Source organism: Zootoca vivipara, chromosome 3 (genome assembly GCF_963506605.1).
Source record: "Zootoca vivipara chromosome 3, rZooViv1.1, whole genome shotgun sequence".
NCBI classification, from domain to species: domain Eukaryota; kingdom Metazoa; phylum Chordata; class Lepidosauria; order Squamata; family Lacertidae; genus Zootoca; species Zootoca vivipara.
The window spans coordinates 56,411,917-56,423,488 of NC_083278.1; positions in this window are offsets into that span (position 1 = coordinate 56,411,917).

The window sequence follows — 11,572 nt, forward strand, 5'->3', positions numbered from 1 at the left end:
TATAGAGTTTGGAAAAACAAGAACAATAAAATGATTCTATTTTAAATCTTTGAGTCAATGTTCAGTCCTTCCCCCACCCCCAAAACCTGCTAGTTTGCAATAGGTACACATGGTTCCAGGCTGATAATAATTTGTTCCCATATTTTGCACACTATACTGTATATTCATGCCTGCTGTAAGGAGGCAGTTTAATGATTCCTTTTTCACCTGATCTTAGAATCCCAGTCTTGCTTTCCTCTGTTCCGAACAGGCAGCTTCATTCTTTATAATACTGAACACACCCAGATCCTACACCATTAACACCCAAGTTTCCACACAGATATGAGAAAGGTGTGAAATTCACCACCACTATGCTCATCAGGAAATGGCTGATATTTTTTTTACAGAAAGCTGGGATGGGGGAGAAACTACATATTATCCTCTCACATGCACATTTAGAGCAAACTGAACGCATTAACCCACACTGCTCCATTGAGGAACTAGTCAAGTGAACACGTACAGCAATGGGAGCAGTATAAACAAAGGTAGAAAATCCACAGAATCGCACGCCAGTTTTGTGAAGTCACCTTTACTGACACCTTATAATTCAAGCTATTTCTAGGAAATGCAAGAAACGGATGTGTTTGCAGGTAGATTTTCAAAGCGTCTGGTGCAACTGAGCAGTAGAAGGACAATATCGTGATATTCTCTGTCCTTGAGGCATATTTGAGGAGGCTGCCCCCCCAAAAAAAATATCGATGGGCCTTGCCATTCAAATGGTGTGTGTGTGTGTGTGTGTGTGTGTGTGTGTGTGTGTGTTGTGTCTTGTGATTGATGATTGATGATGCGGGGCAGGGCTTACCTGCCCCCCTAAATATTTTAATCAAGTTGGCACCCCTGCCTTGAAGTCACACAGGAATCCACATTTCAGTGCTTTTGTGGGGAGGGTGAACTAACCTGACCCTAAGAGGTTCTCTTCCTTCTTCCCTTCCAGTTTCCTGAGGTCTCTTTAAATGGAAATGCCCACCTCCTTTCATGAGACAGGTTTTTGAAAGTTATGTGTTTAGCAGTAGCGATTCTATGATTCATACTTGAATCAAGCAGTAGTGATTCCATGATTCATACTTATCCGTCAAATACAAATAACTCAGAACCATGGATTCAGAAGAGGATTGTGGAATTCATCTAGGCCAATCCCTGTTCCATCTTTTCTGCGGCAGCCCATTAGATATTTGGAGGCAGCATTCATGTCTCCCATTGATCTTCTCTTCGCTGGGCTAGCCATATGCTTTCAACCATTTCGTATGTTTTTCAAACCCACCGCCGTAAGAAAAGGGCCGTATAGCACAGTGTTTCTCCACCAGTGTGCCTCCAGATGTTTTGGGACTACAACTCCCATCATCCCTAGCTAGCAAGACCAGTGGTCAGGAATGATGGGAGTTGTAGTCCCAAAACATCTGGAGGCACACTGGTTGAGAAACACTGGTATAGCAGAAGGCCCCAGGTTCAATCCCTGGTTAGGAAAGACTCCTGTCTGAAACATGGAGAGCCACTGCCAGCTGGAGAACATCAGGCACAGGGTCAAAAGTACCTCCAGGCTCATCTCTCTGGCTCTCAGGACTATCCCAGACTATTAAGACACCTGGATTTTGCATGGCTAGAAGGTAGACCACAGTACAAAGGTAAGAGTCATATCCATTGCCACACCCATGTTTGCCTCTAGCCCTGCCAACCGCCAGTGCTGGAAGTTTGTTTATGAGGAATTGCAGCTCTTGGGCTAAAAAAGATCCCCTATTCCTGGAGTAGACAATACTGAGCTCTAACTTAGTACAATGTGGTTCTAAGGAGCTTTCTAAGTTCCTGGTTGTTCTCCTCTAGGCCAGGCATCCCCAAACTGCAGACCTCCAGATGTTTTGGCCTACAACTCCCATGATCCCTAGCTAAGAGGACCAGTGGTCAGGGATGATGGGAATTGTAGTCCAAAACATCTGGAGGGCCAAAGTTTGGGGATGCCTGCTCTAGGTACTCCAGCAAGGGAACGAAATGGAGAAGAAAAATGGAGAGGAAAAGCATTCTTGGGCTTCCCCACTGCTTTTTCTCTCCTCCCTCTGTCACTGTTTTCCTTCTCCATTCCAACCCCCTTGTTTTTACCTCAGCATTTCTCCTTCCCATTCCCTGAGGTCTTCCTGTCCCTTCCTTTTTGCACCTCTACACAACCCCACAGAGCCCTGTTCAAGTACCAGGCTGCAAACAGCTGCCTCCTAATGGGCAGACTCCCGGCTTTGCAAGAGAGTAGCTTCAGTCTCCAGCTATGTAAGCCTTGGTGCAGAGGTCGGTGTAATATGGAATGGAAAGAGGAAGCATTTGGACGGGGCAGAGGGCAGGACAGGGAGGTGAGATTAGCATTCTTCCACCACAACTCTCTCTCCTCTCCATCCAAAGACACTTTCCAGTCAGTCAAAAACACTCAAGGAGGGTGCAAAGCAGGACTGGCAATGGGGTGGCCTGAGCTCTGACAGTGTTTTGGGCCGGCCCTGAATCCACTTTTACAATCACCATGAGGTTAATTTTAACCAATATCTATTCATAGCAATATGCTGTTATAATAATACTATTCATAAATGAATTCCAAGGCTTACATTTTCTTTTCTTTTTTAAACTCCTCTTTCCCCCCAACCCAAAACTCTGCTTATTTTAAACCAGGAAGTGGTGCTTTCAATCTTCACATCACAGGGATGCTAAAGCACACAAGTCTGAGGCTCACCCCAGGATCTCTCATGTAGTACAACATTATGGTTGAACATTACATCCAAACCGGGGCAGCTTGGTGTATCAAAATAAAACAGAGTGTAGGCATCCTGTTGTGAAGAGGGCACGGCAGCCTTTTCTAATCTAATTACTTCTTAAATCCTTTAAAAAGAAGAAGAAATAATGCAACACAAAGTTGCAAAAACATTTCGCATTCTAAATGGAAAGCATAACTGAGCTGGTTCCTATCCCCAAATTCTTATCTAGTATAAAGCTTATTTTCTCTGCATTTTGCCCTCTGGCATTTTTTCTAGTTCTCCTATAGCATAATATTCAACATAATATGTTTAAAATTATTTCAAGAATTATAGCAGTTGGCTTCATTTAGTAGCCATGGAGCTCCTCCCCACCCCCCAGGCTAAGGAGCAATAACAGGGTGTGAAAAATCATTATTTGCTGAGAACTCTGGTGTAAATTAAAAAGATCACACCTTCCTGTCACACTTCTTGTTTCCTTGAGAAGCCTAGGATGAAATGAGCAAAATCCTCAACGATGAAATGGAATTCAGCACAGAATACATTTTACTGGACAGATAATTCATATTCCAAGTTAAAAAGAATTCCAAGTTAAAGGCTATAGTCTATAGAGAAAGAGAACAATGCCCTAAGTTTGCCATTGTAAACTGTGGCAATATGTCTATGCACAATTTGAATGATGGCTACTACACCACCACTAGAATGGGGCGGCATCTTGACCATGCCATGCTACCTGCCCACCCAGAAGCATTAACACGCCACCATTCACTCCGTATGCAGCTTGGGTATTGGGCCACAGAATGAGAAGCTAAGGCCCAGTACTATGTGTGTCCCACACTGTCAGAAGGAGATGCTAGCCTGCTAGGTAAAAGGTAAAGGACCCCTGGATGGTTAAGACTATGGGGTGCGGTGCTCACCTCGCTTCAGGTCAAGGGAGTCGGCGTTTGTCCCCAAACAGCTTTCCAGGTCATGTGGCCAGCATGACTAAACTGCTTCTGCCACAGTGATGGAAAGCCAGAGGGCATAGAAATACCGTTTATCTTCCCGCCACAGCAGTACCTGTTACCCCGTTTCTCCGAAAATAAGACGTAGCCATAAAATAAGCTGTAGCAGGATTTTTAAGCATTCAAGGAATATAAGCCATACCCTGAAAATAAGACACAGTGATAGGCCCATCAGCAATGCCGACTGCGGCAGGAGGAGGAGGAGGAGGGAAAAAATAAGACATCCCCTGAAAATAAGCCATAGTGGTTGTTGTTTTTTTTGGAGGAAAAATAAATATAAGACGGTGTATTATTTTAGGAGAAACACGGTAATCCTCTTGCACTGATATGCTAGGTGGACAGAAGCTGGAACAGAGCAACGGGAGCTCACCACCTTCGAGCAGATTTGAACCCCCGACCTTCTGATCAGCAAGCCCCAGAGGCTCAGTAGTTTAGATCACAGCAGCTAAGTTAACCCAATTGATTTCATTGGGTCTGCTCTGAGTAAAGCTTAGCTGAATACTACCCAGTGGGTTTTATTATTTCCATGGGGTAACTGTTCAAAATGCTTAGTTTTGGCTTGACAGATCATACCTCCAGTCTTTACTGGGATTTATAAGTTCTTGACTTCTTTTTTCAATATTACATTCACACTTTCCTTTTCTTTTAGTTATTAAATAAATATTTTTTCTTTTTCCTTATTAAATTTCCTTTATATTTATTAAATTTAGATGAACACCATACCCTAGTATATGCACCCGCCCTGTGGAACGCCCTCCCATCAGATGTCAAGGAAATAAACAACTATCTGACTTTTAGAAGACATCTGAAGGCAGCCCTGTTTAGGGAAGATTTTAATGTATTATGTTTTATCGCAGCATTATTATTATTATTATTTATCATCCTGGGGAAGCCCAGCCAGATGGGCAGGGTATAAATAATAAATTATTATTTTTACTGTCTCATTCAGTTTCTGCTGTCTCATTCTGTTGGTAGACCCAGATCTAGTCATAACCTGCATCATTGAATAGAGCAAGTGGGTACTAAAAGTTCAGGTAACAATTGTTAAAACCGAGGCTTTTATCACAAGTGACTTTTATTCAAATTTATTTAAGAAAGGGATAAAGGTTGGAATCTATATATGAAAAATTCAACTTGGAACCTAGGTTGGGCTTTTAGTATATTATTCTGCCAGAGCATTAATCTGCAACCACTAACAAAGTCCTGCACATTGAATGTGAATACCGGTAATAGAACTGGGATGACTTCAAATAAGTGTTTCTGCTCTGGGTGTAAATTTATTTAAAGTTGTGATTTTTCACATTAGCCGCTCCTTTTAAAAGAGTTCAAGGGAAGTTAACACTAGGTGCTGATTTCCTTCGATGTGTTTTTGCTATGCAAATAAGATGATGTAGAAAGATAAGACAGCTTAAAAGCCAGGCCAAAAAATAAAAAATGTGAAGAGATTTCTTTTCTTCTTGGGGATCAGCTGAATGATTCAAAGTTGTCTGTGATTTCAGGGAGACGTTATTAAGAGCCAGAACCACTTTCCTAGCAGGGAGAGCAGTCCAGACCAAAACCTGTCATCCTTCTAGCCAGAGTTAATACTTAACATGATTTCACACTCATAATGGGCTTTCTATTCTGCTGTGCCCTGAGTGTTGGTAACACATTTATTTTTCATGAGCTAGGTATAAGGTTTTATTTCCTTATACTCAGCTAAAGAGGCAAAACCTTTCTAGAAATATATAATTACACATTTTTTTAAAGCAGCCTCTTCCAAATTGCTCAGACACAGTAAAGCTAGAAAACCCAACATTCTGGAAACATTAGCAGGATTGCAATAACACTTGTAATGTAGCAAGTACTTTGGAGACAATGATGCTATATAAAAGATAGATTATTGGAAAAGTTGCAGTAGAAAAGGTTTGATAATAGGGCCCATGGAAGGGAGCTGGGAAGTCCAGAGATTCAGAGGGATCTGTAAATGTGAATGGTTGTATCGTTATATACTTGTAAAAATCAAATAAAAAATATTTCAAAAAGAAGAAAGAAAACCCAGCATTCTAGGATTCGGTAACATGTTCAACAGTCGTGCACTCTTTTAAAATTGGGCCTCCAGCTCTCTGTGTGCAAGCCCTAGCACAGGGAAAGCAGCCATCTCTTTAGTATGCCAGAACTCCCCAACTCAACCCAAGAGTACCTGTGCCATGGCTAATCCTAGCTCCCAAATCAGGAGAGGATGGGTGTGATGCCAGCAACCCCTTATATAAGCTTGTAAGTTTGCTAAAGAAGCCTTGGATTTCCTGTATGTGGCGCTGCATACAGAATTTGGTGAGAACACTGGGCTTGCTGGAAAGTGAGAGGCCTTGCTTAGGGTCCTCCCCCAGGAGCACAAATCTCCGTGACATCGTAGCTGAAAGTGGTCCCTTAAGATGCCGTAACTTGAGATAAGATCAACATTTATGAGGTAGGGTTGGAAACTCAGGCCAAGCGATCACACTCTGTTATCATCAATTGCTTTAATTATACCATTAATCATGGTCAGTTGCAGGACAGAGAAAGGAAACTGATTATAGTAAGCTACTGAGGGCTTTGAATAAAGGCTCTTGGGTATTTTATAGACCGGAATAAATTACCAGCCTTCAGTCAATAAAATAATAGGTCAGCATTAGCAACTGTGGCCCTTTAACGCAATGATGATCTCCTGAAAAGCTAGGCTGATTCTTTTCACTGTGACATGAAAACACCCAGATTCTTTCCCTAGTCAATATCTCCCCCGTGGAGGACCTGTAACCACTATTTTTAGCTCCGCACCACTACCCAGCTCTGATTGAAGTCTAGCCATATGCTGACACTTCTTTCTCTTCTGTTTTACAGAAAAACACAGTGTTAGTTTGTTTAATTCCCACTAAGAAATGATTAATGATTTTAAGAGTAAAAATAATAAAATAAGGAATCAGTATTATAAAACTATAAAATTAAATTATTAAATAAAATAAATATTTTTCTAGAAAAAGGGGTGCTGGAACTCACCATGAACGCCTCCCTAGATCTCTTATAATGACAATAGCATCCACCTGAGAGGTGCCAGGACTGAGTTCCAGCAAGTTCTGGCTGAAAAAGAAGCCCTGATGTTTTCAGTATAGATATTCAAATAAAAAAGTTAAAAATGGCATTGAAAGCATTACTTAATCAAAAATATAGATTAAAGCAGAGCAGCAGAGAAGATTCAATGCTAGGAAGCCGAGGTCCTGCTTCCTTCCTGGACAGTCAAGATTTTAGATAAAGATAGCGGACAATCGTGTGTGTGTGTGTGAGAGAGAGAGAGAGAGAGAGAGAGAGAGAGAGAGAGAGAGAGAGAGAGCGCACACATTTGTTGGTTTTATTGTATTAATTTTTGTAATTCACCTGGGAATTTCTAAATGACAGGCAATATACAAATATGTAAATAAAATAAATGAATAATAAGTGAAGCTTAGCTGGATCAAAGAAGGAGAAACTCCTTGGAAACAAGCCTTTGTATGTCCTAATTCTGACTTTCCTTCCTCAGGTTGTAGACAGTGGTAATTTATGGTTTGCTTTGTGGCATATGTATTACTGTACACTTTCTTGCTTGACATTTTTTGTGCTGCTTATTGTTTAGTAGTCAGGGAAAAGGTTCTCCTTTTTGGTTTGATTTATCCTAAGTAAACAAAGCTAAACCCAAAAGAAACAAAATGGATGAACAGCAGTCCAAATGATATTAGAAATATTACATTCAGATCTCTCTCTCTCTCTCTCTCTCTCTCTCTCTCTCTCTCTCTCTCTCTCTCTCTGTGTGTGTGTGTGTGTGTGAGAGAGAGAGAGAGAGAGAGAGAAAGAGAGAGAGAGAGAGAGAGAGAGAGAGAGAGAGAGAGAGAGAGAGAGAGAGATTGCCAATAGTATTTTTAATTTCCCCTCTGTTTTAAAGGCATAGGAATGTAACACACTGATAATTTCAAATATAGATGGTTTTTGAAAGAATTATATGCTTGCTTTGAAAGAATTATATGACACACATTCCGCCTCTGGGCCTCTCAGAGTCTCAAAAGGGACCCGCTTCCCAGAAAAAAGAGGGTTAGCTTTTTAAAAGGCAAATGTTTAGGATTTTTGAATGGAGAATTCTTTCGCCTCTTTTCGAATAATCAAGCTCTGCTTCTAGATTCTCACACCCAAATTTCCCCAGTGTGAAAAAATCAATTAAAAATTAACAAGTTACCTCATTTATCTTACACTGCCTGTTGCGAAGTGGCAGTGCTGTGACTGCAGAAAATAATCAGCGTGTACGGCAAAACCCGGGTGCCGACAGGGTGAGGGCAAAAGAGAAAGCAGCTACTTTTAGCGCACATTTGACAGCCGAGGTGATGCAGGACTTCCAAGAATGATGGAGCCTGCAGGGGCAGGGGGGGTTAAGTGGGAAAGAGGCTTAAAAGTGAAGCAGTCTGGCAAAAACTGAGGAGTTGAGAGCTAGTGTTTAATGGAATCCCTAATTTTTGCAACCCATTTTCCTGTCAGCTTTATATCACGTCCAGATTTTTGGATTCACTTCCAGTGTATAGCTCTCTTTCACTCCTTCGGCTTGTGAGATTCTCTTTTCATGTTTCATCAAAGCCTTCCATAGACTAGGGAAGGCATGATCACCACAGAAGCACATCTAGTCTCTCTACTGTCACATCCTCTGAGCTTAAATTCAAGCAAGTCACTGCCAATAGGAACACATAGCAGCTGGTGTGTGGTGGGGTTTCCGCCCTCCCCACCAGCAGACAAATTATGTGGGTGGGAAAGGGTTAAACCTTCCTCACCGCATGCTGCAGCTCCAGTGTGGCTTGGGTCCTTGCACAGTCACTTCTTTTCTCAAAAAATAAAGTAGCCCATGCTGAATGCTTGTTTGGAAATCATGTTTCAAATAATTTGTTGTTCGACCCTGATGCCCCCAACGGATATAAATGGCAACCTGTTCTAACCAGAGCAAGCTGATCCTGTTCAATCTGAGTAAGTTGCGAGAGGTAGCTTGCTTCTGATTTTAGGGGTACTGACTTATCTTTGCAAAGAAGTGTACATAGGAATGCATGCCGATCATTTTTCTAATGTGTGCCCTGTTCATGTGTTTTGCGGAAGGCGTTAAGAGCTTAAACTGGGAAGGACAGGGTGACACTCACTAAGCCTTCCCCTGCATTTTCTCTGTGCACGTTGACTCCATTTCTGGCATGCTAAGGTTGGAAGTGTGACCCTAAGCGCACCCCACTCAACACACTTGGAATCTCCTGGCAGACTTTCACATGTTGAGTGCAAAGATCTGACTCTCCCGTTTGCAAAAGGATGGGGACAATCAGGGGCAGGGCCATCTTAAGCATATCTGGCGCCGTGGTGCGACGGATCCCTCCGGCGCCCCCGCCCCGTTTTCCAGCGCGGCGGGTGGGCGGGCGCAGTGCGGCTGCCTGCCTGGAGGGCTGGAGCCCTGCACAACCCAGCCTGGCCGTAGGGCCGGCCCTGGGCCAGGGGGCGCTGCCCGCCCCCTGTTGCGACACCCCTGCGCGCGGCGGAGGCGGCCCCAGGCCTGCACGCCTCTGGAGAGCGGCCTGAAGCCGCTGAACAGCTGAGAGGCACGCCTGGGGCGGCCTCCGCCGCGCCTCTCAGCAGGCGCAGAGGGCGCAGCGGCGCCCCTGGTGGCCTGGCGCCCCGCGCCACCGAACCCGGGCCTAAAGACGGCCCTGATCAGGGGTGGGGGTAATGTGCATGGCTCTGCTTCCCCTGAATTAGTTAGTTTTGAATGCCTGAAGGATTTTTATTTTATTTTATTTTATTTTATTTTTAGTGTTGTGTGCTGATGGTTGGTGGGAAGGGGAGAAGACTTGCAGTTTTTAGGAAAGCTGGCAAGAAAAAATGTGTTGCCATTTAAGCTGACTGCCAATTAGAATCCAATTCCTGAAAACAAAACAATTGCACCATTATGTATTGATCATCAAGAGAACACAAAAAACCTCTCCTGCTCTGAAAACACCGTGAGATGGTGTTGAAGACTTGCCCTGGGCAGGCCTGTTATTGCGATGGTATGTGTGCCACTCACACCTCTCACTAAAGGCAGGCACAGCCAGCCATGGTCAGCCTTGCGGCCACAGCACATTGCTGTGGGCATAAGGACACTTTGCAGCTGCCAAGAACTTGTGGCCAGTGGGGTGTGTAGTCATATTCCTCAGAATGGCACGTTGGCACCAACAACATGGGCAAATGTAACCATGCAGTTGTGGAAGTGAAATTTGGGTTCCTAGGCAGGAGGTTGAAAGGCAGAAACTTCAAAGTAGCTTTCTCTGAAATTCTACCTACTCCACATGCAGGATCAGCTTGAAAAGCACCATTGCATAAACCACAGAGCCTAGGGCTTGCCGATCAGAAGGTCGGCGGTTCGAATCCCCGTGATGGGGTGAGCTCCCGTTGCTCGGTCCCAGCTCCTGCCAACCTAGCAGTTCAGAAGCACGAAGTGCAAGTAGATAAATAGGTACTGCTCTGGCGGGAAGGTAAATGGCATTTCCGTAAGCTGTTCTGGTTCACCAGAAGCGGCTTTGTCATGCTGGCCACATGACCTGGAAGCTGTACACCAGCTCCCTTGGCCAATAACGCGAGATGAGCGTCGCAACCCCAGAGTCGGTCACGACTGGACCTAATGGTCGGGTCCCTTTACCTTTGCCTTTTTATGAGACATCAATGTTAGTAGGTGGGGTTGGCTTTGTTAGGCACTGAAGAATGTTTGGTCACAAGCCAGGCCTGTACAAAAGGGATGGGGATCCATTTGAACCAGAGTGGAACCAGACTGTTGGTGCTTAGAATTTTAAAAACCTGACAGAGCAGCTTTTAAACTGATCGCCGGGGGGGGGGGGAGCCAACAGGAGCTGTGAAGCAACTGGTTCAAAAGAAATCATATTCCAAGGATGAGGGTGCTAATGTCCATGATTGTTTAATAAGAGAAGGGTAAAACCAGGCACTATGTCAGGGACTGGGAAGAGGAAGAATGGTGGAGACTGCCTCCCCAGCCTGACCCTTCCAGAGAGGAGGAAGGCAGTATAGATTTACAACAGTGGCTTCTGGGAGGTCATAGCTCAGAGGCAGATGAAGGGGGGAGTTGGGAAATAATGGGAGAGGAGGAGGAGGCAGAGCCGGAGCAGCTGGCTGTCACGTTATCAAAGCATTCCAGACCCAACCTCTCCCAGAACCCAGCAAGCCTTCAAAGTAGGAGAGCAAAGAGCTCAGAGACAGATGGCCCTAAGCGGCAACTGTAAGGTGGGTGGTGCTGTTGACGATTGAGGAAGTAGGAGAGAAGCTGCATTTCTAAGCCTTTCTCTGTGAATATTGAATAAACAGTCTTGGTAAGAACTTTCTTTGTCATATCCATTCATGGAAAACTACCATAGGGGGGTTGGATCCTCTGAGGCCTGACAGCTGGGGTACATGAGCAATTCAGAGAGACTAAAACATGATAGGGCGAAACACCTGTGCCAAAGACGTCTGGAGGCAGGCATCATGTGCCAACAAAGGTAGGCTGGAATACATGGTTGTGGAGGCAAGCCTAGATGGAGAGGGCATGGGCAGAATGGATATAACTAGTGGGACACCAGGGGTGCCATCTTCTTAACAGGATTGAGGGAGTCTATGCTCTGTGAGGTAGCCATGTGACGTCCCGACGTCACGTGTGTGATGCCATGTGACACTCTGATGCTGCACAATGCCACAGGGTGCTGGGGGTGGACCCGAATGCCTCCTGAGTACTGAGCGGGCTCGGCTCAAAAAATACATTGGGGGTTGCAAAACAGC